The 17,472-nt window shown below is 39.9% G+C and overlaps 1 long non-coding RNA gene and 2 pseudogenes across 2 annotated transcripts in view; 2 read left to right on the forward strand and 1 right to left on the reverse strand.

The window, feature by feature from the left end:
• The window catches only part of LOC107509653, a 91,831-nt gene that overhangs the window by 22,491 nt on the left and 51,868 nt on the right, over window positions 1-17,472 (reverse strand). The gene's annotated exons all lie outside the window — the stretch shown is intronic.
• Window positions 13,363-13,481, forward strand: LOC118607346 (annotated as a pseudogene).
• On the forward strand, window positions 17,060-17,177 carry LOC118607657 (annotated as a pseudogene).

Below are 17,472 nucleotides of genomic sequence, written 5' to 3' on the forward strand. Positions count from 1 at the left end.
CAATGGATTTCACATAACCTCCCTTTGATTCTAATACATAAAATAACTGCAAAACTGCTATTCCTTTGAGCATTTCCTCAATTCTTTGAAATTTTGCTATCAACCTTTTGGCTCAAATAAATTCTTTAAACCTTTCTTTTTCATTTTGGAATTTCTTTTGTTAACAAGGTTGATAGAATAAAAATATCACAGACAAGGGAGCTTATAAACGACTGATATATTTCTCACAGTTCTGGAGGCTAGGAAGTTCAAGGCAGGGCACTAGTATGCGTGAGGGCCTGCTTCCGGGTCTCAGACTTCTCACTGAAAACCTCACACGGTGGAAAGGGCTGGGGAGCTCTCTATAGCCTCTTTTATAAGTCCCCACCCTCCTAGTAGCATCATCTTTGGGAATTAGGATTTCAACATAGGACTTTGGAGAGACACAAACATTCAGACCATAGTGCATATCAAGTGAATATTCCTTTTATCTATTCCTATATGGAACAGAATGACAGGAAGTACAGACTTTTAGAAATGAGACACTGTGAGTGAGGCAGGGAAGGATGTTGGACATCTGTGGGAAGAGAGAAAGGATTTGGGAGACAAGCTCCCTGGCAGCTATTGGCTAGAAGAACTGGAAATATGGCTTTTGTCCTCTTGCTTGCAGCCAGCAGGATGTATCCCAGCAGTAGAAGCCATTTTGCCTTATCTCATTATCCATAATCTTCCTATTTTGTAATTGAAGAAACCAAGGTACAGAGAAGCCTAAGGACTTGCCATGAGTCTCAAAACTGGTGGCAGAGCCAGACCTAGAACCTGATTCTTGAAGTAACACTTTCTGTCACCTGTTATTTCCTCCCCACTGCTGTCTGAAAGCCCTTAGTTTTGATTAGCTCACTTGAAATTATGTAAGCAATACTTCCTCCTCAATAGTCCCTGTCCCTGACCTTTGATGATATGAAAGCAAAAAGTGGAGGCCAGGCCATTTTCTTCTGACCAACACTTCCCACAGCGCAAAGCTGTTCCTCTGGGGGGTGGGGGATCGAGGGGGCGTACGGAGTGAGGTAAGAGAGGAGGAGGGGGAGGCTAAAGCCAGAGTAAGCAAAACCAGGGGAAACAGCAAGAAATCCTGCACATATTCTTTTTCTTCTGAGACTTCAGTGACAACTTCACTTTTTTATTTTGAGACTCAACAGAAAATGTCTTGGATGGGTGTGTTGGGAGAGGTACAGATAAATGCACCAAGAAACATCAGAGATTCATGAGAGCCACACAGTAAAGAACAAAGGGCCCACATCTACTTAAACCATCTCCGCCACTTCAGCCCCAGCATTTCATTAGTGAGCAAGAGGCTGTTGAGACCTCCAAATGCCAACCCCTCTGAGCTTAGATCCAGTGGCAACATCGCAGCAGAGCACCCCGGTGCCTGGTTGCCAAGATCCTGAAGCAAAAATGGGTGTGTCAAAGTTCCTTCTGTTTATTGTATGACAAGAGATACAGGTTCATCCTGAGGATTCTCTGAGTTATTCTTTGTTTTGCAAAGATTTCATAAGTCCTGGTGGAGCCAGGCTCCTTACCACCAAGATGAGCACTATTCCTGGCCATAAATATCGATATTGAAGACTCCTCAAGGGGCTTAGCTCTTTATTTGGTAAATATATCCACGAATCAGGAAAATAAATGAATAGCTAAGGCAGTAGCAATGGCCTTAATTAAGCCTTCAATGTCCATAAGCAACTAGCTCTCTTTCCTCATTCCTTTTGCCCACTCATTCATTTATTCAACCAATTTTCTCTCAAGAATCAGGAAGCTCACAATCTAGTAGGAGAGATATTAAAAACTTGAGTCATTATTGCACAATGTATATTGGAGATGTTTGTCATGCAAGTAACAGAAAATCTGGCTCAATCAGACCCTAACAAGGAAGGAAATATATTGGCTCACATGATTGAAAACTCCCAGAGAGGGATTGCCTCAGACAAGCTCCCTCTCAGCAGCTCAGTCGCTGGCTTCTTTTCCATTTCTCTACCTGTGTTCTGGGGGTATTGGCTGTATTCCAAGGCCAGCTCCTCTCATAGTCCAAAGATGGCCACAAGCAGCTCCTGGTGCTACGTGCTTCCTTGTTCAGATCCAACCAAAGAAAGATAGTGCCTTTGCCCGAGCCTTCCTGGAAAGGATCCTGGGACTCAGTCTGGTTCAGGGGTGGCATTCAGGGCCTAAGCTGAGTTCGTTAGTCACATGATCAGAAGATGCTCCACCATGGAAGTGAATGTGGGCTACGCAGAAATCCCTAAGTGGAACTGAGAGGGGGGAAGGGAATAGAGTTACCAAGAGATGTCCGTTTCAGGGAAAGGGCTCTGGCAAGGGCACTAACATGGCAGGTGGGAGTACAACAGAGAGGTCCTCTACCTGAGGAGGCTCAGGGTCTTCTGCAAGGATGAACCACCCAAAGGGAAAGAATTCAAATCGATCAATTCCTGGAACTTGTGTACTTGAGCTAGAAGCTGCCTCAGTTAGAAAATGATGAAGGCATGAAATTAATGTCCAGAAATAAGAAGGCCAGGAACGGACGTCATGCCAGGGCCTAAGAGGATGTGTGTTAGAAGTGCATTTCTGTCTCTTAAATTCTCAAAGAAGATTGAAATATCTGGAATGTGTCATAAGAGAGTTGTGGATAAAAAAAGGGTTCTACAGAAAGCAACCTCACAGCGTGATCTGATCACAAATTTCTAACTGGGCAAGTCAGGGTGTGTAGTCACGTCCCAGGCTGTAGCTTCTTTACTGGAAGGTTTTTAAGCCAACTCTGCCCATTGCTCTTGTGCATCTAGGTTAACACACCTGCAAAAAGTCAGAACGCAAGGCATAACCACCTCAAGAGAGCACAAAATCTTTTTTATTATCTTGCAATCCAATTCCCACCTTGCTTTCTCTCACCTTCATGTAATATTCCTTGCCTTTCCTCCTTAAATCCAAATACATAGAAGGAACTGCAAACTGTCATTCTCTGGAAAATTCAAGATCTTGCTTCCCGGCAATTGTCATCAGTTTTGCTCAAATAAACTTGTGAAAATTCTCTACCGGTTTGGACGTTTCTTATATCAACAGAAGTTCTAGCTCCAAAGACTGTGATACTGCACTATTATATCAAGGCAAGGCTAGGCTTGATTCCCACCAATCTGGGCTTCAGTCTTAGCTCTACCATTCACTCACTGTGACCTTGGCCAATCACTTAACCTCACCACTTACCCTCTTCACATTTAAAATTTGGATAACAGCACTTCCCTTGCAGGGCAATTGTGAAAAGCAGAAATAATACATCAAAGGGCCCAGCAGCAGGAAACAGGCATTGAGCAACCTGACTACTGTTTTTTAAATGGAGCTGCCTCTCTGGGTTGATGCAAGGTCAGAAGAGGAATGTGCACTTTCTGGAAGAACCTGGTCTCAGATAAGATCAAAGAGCAGAAGTAAACCTTTGGGAGGAATAGTATTAGGGACAGGCTGATACAGCTGGAGTCTCTCGCTCAGGTTCAAGCTGTTTTACCCCTGGCTTCACATGTACCTGGGCATTCCTGGCAGATGATCTCCCCTCCTGAGAAAGCTTTATTCTAGGAGACTAAAGTCAGCCACACAAGGTTGGCCCAAGGTAACAGACCCAGGTCAGAGAGAATAAATGATAACCTCACACTTTATTCAAAATCAGAATGTTTCTGGTCTCACCTCCAGAGGCTGGGTCCCAAAGGAGAGAAGACAGTAGGAAAGTATGAACAACCATATTGAGACCCACGGTGGGTAGTTTTCGAATGGCACAAAGAAGAGCACAAGAAGAATTATGGTGCCTTCTGGATGGGATAGAGATGGTCGGGAGCCCAGAACAGATAGGTTGCTTCCTTGCCACCTTGCCCCAACTTGGGCAGAAGAGGAATGGGAGAGAGGCATCAATTCAGTGGATGAGAGAGAGAGAGAGAGAGAGAGAGAGAGAGAGAGAGAGAGAGAGACTGAAATGAGTGCCAACAGCTACAGCAGGAGGGGACACAGTTCATGGCTTTGAAGCACAGCTATAGCAGCTCACTGGGATCAGTGTCCTCAGTGGAAATGGATATGTCAAGTCCCAACACAAATGTCACCACAGGGACCCATAGAGAAGGGAAGCTGAGTGCAGGGGTCATTTGGTAATTGAGAGGACCATATAGCAGAGCACACATCCCCTGGCACGCCCACAAACAGCTGGGGAAATTCTGCAGTGTCGACTAGGGGCAGGACCAGACAAAGTACATGGGGTTACTCTAATTTTGCCAGGAAGGGTGTGCCCAAGGAAACCCAGGTTACATAAATCCATCACTTGCTCCCGGACACTACACAATCGCTTCAATACCAAGTTAAATCACCAGGAGCACATACGTTACATCGTGCTTTAAGAAACTATGATTTAATGTTATGGCTTTGCCTTTTACCAGAGATAATTAAGAATTTTTTCATATATACAATAAAACTTAACTATAATGACAATTTTTATTATAATGTTTAAAACCCTCTATAAACGATCCTCCTAGTTACTTTCTCCTAATATGCGAGGAATGTTTGTCTCTCACGTTGCACTAGCACACTTCCTGTCTTCCTTTTCCTTTTTTTTAAAATGAGAATTAAATAACTTGTTAAATTTCTCTTTTGCCTTGGCCACTAGGACAGTAAGAATGAAATGCAGCACACAGTTGGAGTAACTTTGGTTTAGATAGTTTTGATGGTAAAACTACCTCCCACCCATCTTATCTTCAACATAGCTCTTATTCAGGGTGTTTTTGTTTTTGTTTTTGTTTTGTTTTGTTTTTCCATTTTCTCTGCTGATGTGTCTTTCTGGTAAGCCACCTAAAAGACTTATTAGAAAGAGTTGGAATTTACTTAATAAATGTACTAATTGCTGAGCGAGCATGTAAAAATTTAATCTTTCTCAGGACAGAGAATTCTTTCTTGTAAACCTCATATCATTTTTCTCTTAGGCACTCAGAGTTGGGAATAATGATGCCTTTTTTTCAACATATTTTTATCTGAGGCAATTCTTTGTTCTGTCAAATAGATTTATTTTCTTTATCAGACAGAAATGTGGAAAAATAAAATGATCTCATTGCATACGATTTCTGAGAGCTCCCATACTGAAGTAAAATTCAGCTTCACAAATCACTTAGGAAACCTTTTTGTATTTGAACACCTGTTCAAAGAAATCCTGTTTGAAATTGTTCACCGCTATTGATGCCACAATGGCAAAACAGACATGCTGCTGTCCTATCTTTACATTAGTTTCAAATAGCAAAGGGCAGGTGTTCGAGTTTCTGCCCCTGCTTTTATTTTTTAATAAAAAATGTTTAAGAAAAAGCTGTGTAAAATGAAAATGCTTATATACTGAAGTCAGTAAGTGTCTATTTATAGAAACAAGCACAAATCAGTGCACAGCTCAAAGAGTTTTCACTAAGTGAATATACCCACAGAACCACAATCAAGATAAGAAAACAAGAAGTTACCAGCACTCCCACGGCTGCCCTCTTGTCCCACAAGTCCCTACTTCTCCCCAAAAGATAGCGATTATTCACTTTTTTTATTGTTCTGTACTGGTACTTTATTATATAAATATATCACAAGCCATGTATCCATCCTACTACTTATTTCCTCTTGGGTTGTTTAAAGGTTTCGGCTCCTATACATAATGCTGTTATAAATATTCTTGCATATGTCTTTTGGTAAACATATGTATGCATTTCTTTTGTGGGTATATCCAGTTATTCTGGGTCATAGGTTTTGTGTATAATCAGCTTTAGTAGATTATACTAAAAAACAGTTTTCCAAAGTGATTGTACCAATGTCCACACTCACTAGCGGTGTTCAGGTTGCCCCACATCCTTACCAACCCTTGTCATTGTCACTATGCAATGACAACTGTGAAATTGTCATTACATAACTTTGTAACGTTGGCCATCTTGGTGATAACCAATGAAGGTGAACCGTTATTTTATGTTTAGTCACCATTTGGATATGCTTCTTTTGTGAAGTGCTATTCAAGTCTTCGTCCACACTTTAGCTTTACAGGAACTTCAAGAAAATACTTTCCCATGTTTTCTTTAGAAGCTTAATTGTTTTGTTTTGTTTTGTTTTGTCTTACATTTAGGTCAACAGTCCATATAGAACTGTGCATGGGGTACACGTTAAGATTTATTGGGAGCATTTGAGATCTTGCTTTCCACTAATTCTCAGTTTGGGCTCAAACTCATAAAAATTCTCAAAAAAAAAAAAAAAGAATTTATCTTTTCCACAAAGATATACAATTTACCCAGTAAGATTTATTACAAAGACTGTTCTTTCACTACTCCTCTGCAGTGTTACTTTTGTCATACAGTCCATGATTCATATGTATATGAACCAGTTTCTGGACTTCTAAATATGATCCTTTGTTCTTATGTGTCTTCCTTTCACAAACAAATATGATTTCGAGTAGGAACATTTGTCTGTATTATCTGATACCCTGGAATGCCTGACTGTAGGTTGCCCTGTAGCCTTGGCAAGAAGGCCTGAGAAAATAAACTCAATTAGTGCAGAAAATACCATTTGAATATTACAACCAGAAAAAAATAGTAAAGATTATTTCATCCAATTCCTTTATTTTTAAAACGAGAAAACAGGTATACTGGAATGTGCTGGTTATCTTGTTTATTCAGTCAAACCCACTCTCCACCCTTCTCCACCTGCTATGCCCCTGGAGGTCCCCACATCAATGGTCTTCCTTACCGTCTGTCTGAATGCCAGTTGGTTCGGCTTTGAGGAACACTGATTTGAGAATGGAGGAGGGTCAAGTCAGATATTTATTTCCTTAGCTACTTCTTTGTGGGCTGATTTTCTCCATCCATCTCCTGATGGATGGCCTGCCCCACTCAACCCGCTTCTTCCATATACCAGTAACCACTCAATTCCAGGTCTGGGGTGTTAACAGCACGCCCCTATTATAGCCCCAGGATACTGCAATGGGATTCAAACTCTGCAAGACTAGAGGCATTCACATTCCAGATAAGAGAATGGAAGACAGGACCCAAAAGAGAGTATGAGGGCATGTTTTATACATCTCTTGATGAAGATTTCTAGAAGCTGCCATATGACACTTCTGCTCACATCTCATTGGTCAGAAATTGGTTGCTTGGCCACAGCTAGCTATAAGGCTGAAAATGATAGCTCAGTGCTAAACTAAAAATCTTACAAACGAAGAATAGTAGTTTCTACCACCCATGCCACTTAATTCAAATATAGTTATGAAACATGTATTCAGTGCCACTCTGGGACACTCACTATTCTGAGACTTAGAGATAGTTAAGGCGTGGCCCTGGTCTGGTCTAATGCAGGACAGAAGTGTGGATCGCAGTGCTGGGCGTTAAGGATTTGGGAATGCACTGGAAAATCTTCCTGCCCATAGGCAGGTGACCATGATGATGTAGCTCTGTACAGCTCTTGATCAGTACAGGTTACCCCGGGGAGAGGTGGCAGGGAAGAGAAGATAGCTCGTCTCTGAAGGAAGACATGAGTTTTACCACGTGGACAAGGGAAGAGACAGACCTTCCAGACTCAAAAGGAGTATAAGGAAGACACAGCATAAAGGCATGAAGTACAGTGTTTCAAGAGAGCAGCAAGGATTCCCAGGAGCCTGAGAACATAACACTCATAGAGAAGAGTGGGTAAAAATGAGACTGGGCAAGTCCACAGTGATCACTGAAGGCAGGACCTTGTGCGTCAAGCACAGGCATTTGACAAACGCATCTACTCACCCCACCTGACAATCGTCTGCTATGCATTCCCATGGAATACTTCCAGCAAGTCATGAATGATAACATCATATCAGGAACTACATCAAGCTCAGGGCTGAGTTATATCTTTCAGGAAATTTACCAGAATCTTGGAATTTCAACATCCTTCTTTGCTTGAACGATCTGGCAGGATTCTGGAATAACTTGCCTGGCCTGACTCATTGCCAGCCTTGGAAAAAAAGGCAAGCAGGAGAGAGGAAGGAATCAAGAAGACTCACTCCCACCCAATATTTAGAATGGCTCCAAATGGTTTGTTTTGCAATAATAACAACATTTAAAATAAAAAATGTGTGTGTGTGTTTTGTTCCTTCCCTCAGATATATTCTGGAAAAGAAGAGGAGGAGGAAGAATGACTGAAAAGAAAGGCACATGCATCTTTGTGAGCACCTACTATGTACCAGATATTATTCTAGGTGCTGGGGCTATAGTGGTGAGCAAGACAGAGTCCCTGCTGTCCCTAAGGAGTTCTTATGCTAATAGAACAGAAACAATTTTTTAATGTTTCTTAACTAAAATATTTTAGGGAACTGATAAATGCTATGAAGAAGATATATGGTAAAGAGTGAAGGCTAGTTAGGGTATGAAAAAGTTCTCTTAGGTGGCAAATTAAGACTTTATATCAATTTCCTATTGCTTCTGTAAAAATACCAGAAACTTAGTGACTTAAAACAACAACATGAATTTATCACCTCTCCATTTTGGAGGTCAGAAGTCCAACATGAGTCTACAGAGCTAAAATCAAGTTGTCAGTAGGGCTGGGTTCACTCTGGAGGCTCTAGGGAGAACCCATTTCCTTGCCTTTTCCAGCTGTTAGAGGTTGTCTGCATTCCTTAACTGTGGCCTTCAAATCTCTCCCTGATTCTGACACTCTCCTGTCTCTTTCCAACACTTAAAGGAAATTTTTGATTACATTGGACTCACCCTGATAATCCGGGATAATAATCTTCCATCTCAAGATCCTTAATCATATCTGCGAAGTCCCTCATGCCATATAAGGTAACATATTCATGGGTTTTGAGGATTAGGATGTGGGCATCACTGGGGATCATTATTTGGCCTATCGAATGGTGAAACAAAGGCGGCCACGTACAGATCTTAGGAAGAGCATTCCAAGCAGAAGGAAGAACAAGTGCAAAGACCCTGGGGTGGAATCGACAGCCCATTGAAGAGACAGAAATATGGAAACGAGGCCACATCTCGAGAGTCTCATTTTCTCCGTTGTTCCAGTTTGGAAAGGAGGCTTGTCCTCTGGACCTGTCACATCTGAGAAATCAGACAGAGCAGAACAAAGCATCCTGACTCAAAAAACACAGCTGGCGATATTTGTGTGTAGTTATACTTATTTTGTAGCTTATCCCTGACACTTAGTTGAATTTTTCAAAATCTTGTATTCTATTTTTTAAAACCTATAAATCGAGTTTTAATTTTAATACCTTTGAAAGTTTTCATCGGTAATACTCACTTTTTGATTTGATATTAGAATCTTTCAACATTAATTTTTAAAATATACCACCATTTATTATTCTCCACAGCTGGAGGAAAGTGGGATATCAAGAATGAGATGACATCTAAGAGAAGTTTTAGAGTGTTTAGAAAACAGATGTTTCTTTTTCTACATGCAGAAGCAGTTTTTTAAAAAGTGAAAACATACACTTTAAAATAGTAAGGTAAAATAAATCAAATTGCATTCTCACAGAAACAAGCTCACAGGATACATGTTTTCAATATTCCAGATCAGCAAGACAGTGGGTTTAGGAGAAGATCAAAACTGAACTTTTACAAAATTTGCTTTTCGTTGTTGGTTATTGCAACACCAAAGACTGCCATACTCTTTCTCTCAAACCAAAAATCTTTTTTATCTGTGAATTTTTCCAATTTTAGTGAACCTAAATATCTACTGAAATGCTATGGTACATTCTAACAATATTCACCAACTTCATCATGATAGTTTTATACATACTGACATTACTTTGTCAGAAAGACAGAAAAGATATCACAGGAACCCCCAGAAGTCTCAGCCACCCCCCTACAATGTGTTGTCATCTCCTGGCAACTGAATAGATAGCTAATGCAAAGGGTCAAAAGGGGTCAATCAGCACATGAGGATACTCAGATACGGAGCAATAAACTAATTGCTGGTGGGTCAGCAAGTGATGGGCTGTGGGGTCCATCTGCAAGGGACAAATCCAGCACCCTTGGCCTGTTGTTCTTTATGCAAATAACAATTCACTATTCTTGTTTTCATTTTATTTCCCTTTACTTCTTAATTTTAATATTCTTAATACCTTTAGCATAGAATCTTTCCAACCACAATATGTAAAAGACACTATCATTACCAATTTATTCTTCCCCAAAGCAACAACTATTAACTACTTCTTTTGGGTCTTTTCAGAATTGTCTTCCTATGTTCATAATAAAGTATAGTATCACATCAAGTTATAATTTAGCGTATGATATCTGCTTTCCTTTTGTGAATGCTTTACATTATACATATTGCTGGACAATCTGCATTTTTCACTTTGCTCAGTACTCTATGTGACCTTCCATGACAGCAAGTCAGCATTTTTAAAGTGCCCCATGCAGAATCACAGACCTCATAGTTTCTCTGTCATTCACTGCTTGTGACTGAAGAAGAAAGTTACTGAAATGTGCCCAGACCATACTTTTCAAGAGAAAGAAATCCATTGTGTATGTGACTGACTTCATCTCAATGTATGACTTTGCTTTGGCAGTTAGTATATTATTTAACTTATAACATCATCTGAGATAATTAAAGGATTTTGAAATGTCACCTTCATTCCTCTCGTGGCTCAATAGCAGAACTCTCACAAGGTTTTCAGATTTGTCATTTCAACAAATATCCATTTTGACAGCTGAGGTCAAGTAATTTCTCTAAGAGAATAAGTTATAAAATGAGCTTCAACTTGGATCCATTGCCATAAATTATGAAACAAAGGGGTCATCATGCTCAAGAATTTACAAGAGACTTAGGAAAAAATCAGTATGAAGATTTTTTTCATAAATCTTATAAGGTGATGATTTACTTTTCTTTTTGGGGCATAAGAAAAGAGAATGAATTCTCCTAGTGTATTCGACAATTCCTTCTTCAAAGAGGTACCAGTGCCTTCAAATAAGGGATTAAATTAAGATTTCATCAAAATCACACAAAACATGGTTTTGAAAAGTGATGCATCTAAGGTAATAACCAAAAAGATAGTGAATTTTTCATTTTTCCCTTTCCCTTGTAAACAAAGCAGCCTTTGGCCTGGCCTTTGTGCTCTGAGGAGACAATAGAAGACACATCTCCAAGAGCATAGAGAGGCAGAACTTGCATTTTCCTGTTTTGTCAGGTCCTGGCCTTTGAACTTTTTTTATAACAAAATAAGTAAACCTCTGTCCTGGGTTACATCACAGCCTCCTAAATAAGAAAAATGCCACCTAGAACAACCCCTTTTTCTTGCTATCAGCAATAGCCTTACCTGAGCAAGTTATTGAAAGCATAATTGTCAGACTAATACATTTTATTTTTACACACTCAACTTTGTCACTGAATTTTATATAATCAATCACGTTTCTGATTCTTGTTTCCCACTTTGACAGTGGAAACCTTACTCTTGCTGAATTATGAGAATTTCGGTTATAGAATTTAGCACAGTTCAGTACCTCATCAGCCTTTTCTGATTAAAAACTTAGTCGGAAGGGAAGATGAGCCTGGGGGGCCGGGGGAGGAACAGCAGGCTGATGTGTCTAATGAGTCCCTGTAGCCACATGGTATCCCACATTAATCCATGTCCTTACTAATCTCATTTAACCTCATCACTACAAAAACATTTTTCACTTCCTTCTCTGGGTACAAGCTTTTACTCATTTTTCTCTCTTGGAAAGCAAAATCTGAAGGATTTCATAATTCTAGGTTCGCCACTTTTTGTCCTTGTATCTTGTTTCCATCCTTTGGTCTCTGATACCTTATACATGAAGTGCTGTCCTATATTAAATGTTAGGTGTTATACAACACCACGCCCACCTCAAATGTCCATGTTGACATCCTAGCCCCTAGAATGTGACCTTATGTGGGAATAGGGTCATTACAGATGTAATCAGTTAAGATGAGATCATACCACTAGGGTGGGCCCCTAATTCAGTAGGACTGATATCCTTATAACAGGGAGAAATGTGGACACAACACACACACAGGAAGGAAAAGGCAAGATTAGGGTGATCCTTCCACAAGCCAGGGAATTGTCAGCAAACTACCAGAAGCTAGGAGAGAGGCCTGGAACAGATTCTTCCCTCACAGCTCTCAGAAGGAATCAATTCTGCCAACACCATGATCTCAGACTTCTAGCCTCCAAAACTGTGAGAAGACAAATTTCTGATGTTTAAGCCACCCAGTTTGTGATGCTTTGTTATGGCAGCCCTAGGAACCTAATACAGGGGACATATGGTGTTGACGTCCCAGCTGGCCACTGTCCTGGGAAGTCCTCCCTCCCCACCTACCACAGAAGCAGCCATGGTGAACAACATGACCCCCTCCCTGGCTAGAGTTGATTGGGAACTTGCATTTGCAGTCAGAGAGCAAGTCTTTAGAGATTGAAGCTGAAAAAGATAAAACTGTGCAACTACAAACAACTGCATTTTCCACAGTTAAAAAAAAAAAAAAAAGCCAGTCTGCCATGAAACAAAGCTGGCACCCAGAGAAGCAGAGGCGAGGCTGGTGGCTTTCCAGCCCTCGCTTCATCAGCACCCCAGGTCTCTGCTCTACTGGGATTTGGCTGTGACTTGAATTCCAGGAGACTGCAGTGACTGACCATCAGAAAGCTCCTTTTTTCACTCAAGCTGATTTGTACAAGGTTAATGGCAGCTGCATCTCAGACATCTAGTTAATATAGTCCGGAAACTCAATGCACTCTTATTTTTAATAATAAGTGGAAGATTGCTTGCTCTAAGTAAGCAACTGTGTTCCTACCAGACATAGGTTCCAGATCAGAAAAGAGCCTTAATTAAAATTAAACTTGGTAAAAAATATATAGTAAGTTGTGTTAGAACATTTCGTCTTTGCTGAAAATTTAAATCATCATAAAAAGCAAGAAATTAGATTAATTTCTTTACCTTTTAGATTAAAACCAAAAATAATTCAATAACAAGCAACTTTTATCTTTCATTAACATATTAGAACACTTGTTAACACAACATAGTTTTTTCATTAATTAAAAGTCATTTCGTGGAGTTGATTTGGATGCCTATGAAATTTAGAGTCATTTCAACTATTTATTATATTCTCATTAGCTTTATTTTCAAAGAATATTTAGCCCTGTGATAAATTTCAAATGTCTGGCCCTCTGCCAAAGAAAATATTTGTTATTTAGTGTATTAACAATAAGGTCTTTTCCTGTCTGCCCATTACTAAATTTTGTAAAATCTCAAAAAATAATTACTCAGTTTTCATGATGATAGACATATTTCTTAATGTCTTGTAGTATGTCTGGAGATATAATCTCAAAGGCAATCAGCCTTCAAGAATAAGCAAATAAAAGTTGATATTAGAGGCTACAGACATGCTACCCTGAACAAGTCTGATCCTGTCTGATCTCAGAAACTAAGCAGGATTGGGCCTGGTTAGTACTTGGATGGGAGACCACCTAGGAAAACCAGGTGCTGTAGGCATAAATAAATGAATGAATGAATGAATAATAAGGGATCATAAACTGACAAGGTCCTTGCAATCTGTGAGGTCAACTAAGGGTTGCCTTACCTAAAATAATTTTTTTAAAAAAGGGTTGAAGTTAGAAATTAAGAAGTAAATTCAGCAATTCTTAGGCTATTTTGCCTACTAATTGGGGAATATATTCGTTTTCTGTTGCTGCATAACAGTTCACCCCAGAACTTAGTGGCTTAAAACAACATTGAATATTGGTTATCTCATACAGTTTCTGTGGGTCAGTAATTTCCGAGTGGCTTAGAAGGGTACTTCTGGCTCAAAGTTTTTTTTATGAGGTTGCAGTCAAGATGTTGGCCAGAATTACAGTCATCTGAAGGCTTGACTGGGCCTGAAACATTCACTTCCAAGGGGGATTACCCACATGGCTGACAAATGGATGCTGGCTGTGGTCAGGGGTCACATTCCTCACTACATGAAACTCCTCAGAGCGCTGCCTAAGTGTCTTTATGACATGAAGGCTGGCTTCACCAACAATGAGTTATCTAACAGAGAGTAAAGGTAGAAACTGCAATTCTTTTATGATCTAGCCCTGGGTGCCACTCTGTCATTTCCACTATCCTATTGGTTACACAGATCAGCCCTATTAAATGTGGGAGGAGATACTTTTGGGAGGTAAAAATCATTTGGGACCTCCCATCATCTTGGAGGCTTCCTACCACACTACAAGGATTAGTGAGAAAACAAATTCTGTGTAAAGAAGTACAGAAAATGCTTTTCAAAATTAACGTGTTTAAGAAAATATTTCAAAAATTAATAATAAAGTCACGGAATTCTAGAATCAGAAAGAAATTCGGATAGCAACTAGTCTAACTTGGTCATGGAGACTGAGACCCAGAAAGGGGATAATACTTTTCTAACTTCACATAGCAAATTAGCAGCTAAACGAGGATGAGATCCAGGCCTGTTCCCTCCTGATTAGAGCTTGTGGTGAATAGTCTAGCCTGAAATCAGCATCCATTCTAACTGCCTTCTAGTATGTCTTCCTATTGCAGAGGCTGGAAAACCAAAACACTGTGATCTCCATCTCCCTTGCAGCTAGGGTTCTGGACATAATTTAGGTTTAGGCAATCAGTGCTGACTTCAGATATGAAATTTAGAAGCAATGGCGAGAATGCACTGTGACACCTTATGCTACTTCTGTTGGCAAAGGTGGACACAGAGGAGTTGCACGTTCTCTGACAGAGAGCAAAAGTCCCAGTGCTCTGGTTACCAGCATGGTAACAACCAGGAGGCAAGGCTCAGAGGAGTTAGTCTGCACCTAGCATGCGTGAGATGGCTTTAAGGCTCAATGTTTTACCGATAGCTTCCTGATCTCTGAAGAGCAAATAAGCTAACATTCCTGGAGCAAATAATTTCAATGGTGATTGTTACAATCAGGAAGGCAGGGAAATAAGTGGTTAGCAGCTCTGTTGGAGGACCAGTTCTATAGGGTAGTTATTAGATTGTTCTTGGAATCTGAGCCCAAACCATGATTTCAGTCCTTCCAACAATTCTGTAAGTCCCTAATTCCCTGTATTAAATCCTCTTTTCATAAAATAGAGTGGTACCTATTATCTGCACCAAAATTCTAATACATGAGAATGAGAAAAGCAGCCTGACATATGGAAACTGGCCTAACACATGGCTAGATCTCACAGTTGTTAGAAACTAGCCTGGCACTTTAGATAGGCCATGGTGTTCTCCTGTTGAACGTAAACAATTTCTCAGAACGTCAGCTTCACACAAGGTTCCTCTGTTGACCGTGATGGATCAAGACATGAACAAGACCACTCTGTATCATGGCTGAATGTGGGCAAGACTATGAACATTATCCAAATCACAAAAATGACCAAACATCCCCCTACTCTTCCTCATCTGAGTGACTGCTGCTTCTTTACAATTATAACCTTAGCCTTCCCTTTTACTTGAGAAGATTTTTTAAACACCTAGTCATAGACTTGCCCAACTCAGACACAAGCTCTGTTTTCTTTACTCCTTCCCAAATTGCCTAACACCAGCCCAAGTCCTGCAAGCCTTTTCTAATTCCCTCTTACTGGTGTGAGATTTGTCCTCCTGCAACACGTAATAAACCCAGCAAATCTGCTCCTGCTGCTCTTTAGCTGAAAGGCATTGACATACATAATTTGGTTTGACAACCTCATGCTGTTCTAGTGGCATGGACTATTTATACTGGTTACTTTCTATGAATAAATGAACTATTCAGTGTAGAATTCGTATTCCTTTCTTGCCTTTTTCTCACCTATGCTTCTTTATGAAAGCCAAAAAATGCCATGGTAGCAGTTTTCTGTCACCAAAAGCACAGCAATCATCTGTATCAAATGATAAAAAGAAAATCACAAAAGAGAGGAAAAATAGTAAGCAGACAAGGCAATTAGAAATTAGAGAAAGCAATTATATAGTGAATTAGATAAATACAATTCTTAAATGCCCACAATATGCCAGGCACTTGTGATAGTCATTTATATATTTTATAGTCATTTATACATATCATTGATTTAATCATCACAACTCCATTGCAAAGTTAGAATTTTAATTCCCATTTTAAAGATCAGCAACACTGAGGCTCTGAGCGTAATGATCTTCCTGGCAGAGGACTCCTACCCACCAAGTAGTAGTGCTGGTATACAAACTCAAGTTGCCAAACATCATTTGTTTCCACAACAGAAATAGAGATAATACGGACATTTATGAATGAAAATAAACCGCCATTTTTTCCTAAGTATTGGGACATTGGTGTTATTTATCAGAATAGGGAAGTATCTATTCCAAAAATATTTAATGAGTACTTACCATGAGAAAATGTTTTGAGAAATCTTTGATTGAGTGCCTATTTCCTATTTGGGGCTGAAGGCTACATTACTGGGGAAAAAAATGAAATCAACAAAATGAGAATATAAGCAAAAATGTGTGCACATTTCCCCTAAAAGATGAATTCCGTATGAAATAGAAGAGATAATGCACCCACTTGCTATTTAATGGTAAGGCTAAAGAAAGGATGGTGACTTACTAGATGAAGGAAATCCCATTAATACATATCATGTGAGTTCATGATTGAATGACTGCCAGTCACTTATGCCTTGGGAGAGATTATAAAAGAGGTTAGGTACTTCTGACTCTTTGAAACAGTCATGTGGTTGTGAGTAAAAGCCTCTATAACCACCTCCTCAAATCTGAGGGAGGAGGGCAGTATCTGGGGTCAGCTCAGATATTTAAGGGTAAAAAGATGGACTTCTATAAGCAGAACAAGGAAATCTGAATTTTGCTTATTTTTATGTTGAGAAGGCTGATTACCCCTTGACTGACTCTTGTTCTCCTGAGATGACTTGTTCAAGGAGCTACCAGAAATTCTGGGTGATCAGAGGAAAAGGAGACTGTGAGGGAATTGTAATGTACTTCTTCAGTTGTAAATGACAGAAATCCACTTGCTCTGGTCGTTATTGATGATGAAATCAATAAAAGGGTGGCAACAATTAAGTTGCCAGGAAAGCGGGGATGTAAATGAACTTCAAGAATGACTGAAATAGTCTATGGCCATGCCACCCTCAACATGCCTGATTTTGTCTGATTTGGAAGCTAAGCAGGGTCGGGCCTGGTTAGTACTTGGCTGGGAGACCACCTAGGAAGACCAGGTGCTGTAGGTATAAAAAAAAAAAAAGAGACAACTCAACAAATGATGTTTGGAACAAATAACATTCAATAAATATTCACTGGATGAAAGAATCAACTAAAAACTGGAATAATGCTGAGACTCCCTCTCTGGCTTCTTTCTCCTGACAGATTCATTTTTCCTACCTAGGAGAAAGTATAGCCACTGGCAGCTAATGAGGCTGACATCTATGGCTTCTGCCACTAGAGAGGACAAATGTTAAGCTCTCTCTCAGGTCCAGATGGAAAAACTGCAGGAAAGAACTCTGATTGGGCCAGCAACCTGCACAC

This window comes from Rousettus aegyptiacus, unplaced genomic scaffold, assembly GCF_014176215.1.
Source record: "Rousettus aegyptiacus isolate mRouAeg1 unplaced genomic scaffold, mRouAeg1.p scaffold_m13_p_8, whole genome shotgun sequence".
NCBI classification, from domain to species: domain Eukaryota; kingdom Metazoa; phylum Chordata; class Mammalia; order Chiroptera; family Pteropodidae; genus Rousettus; species Rousettus aegyptiacus.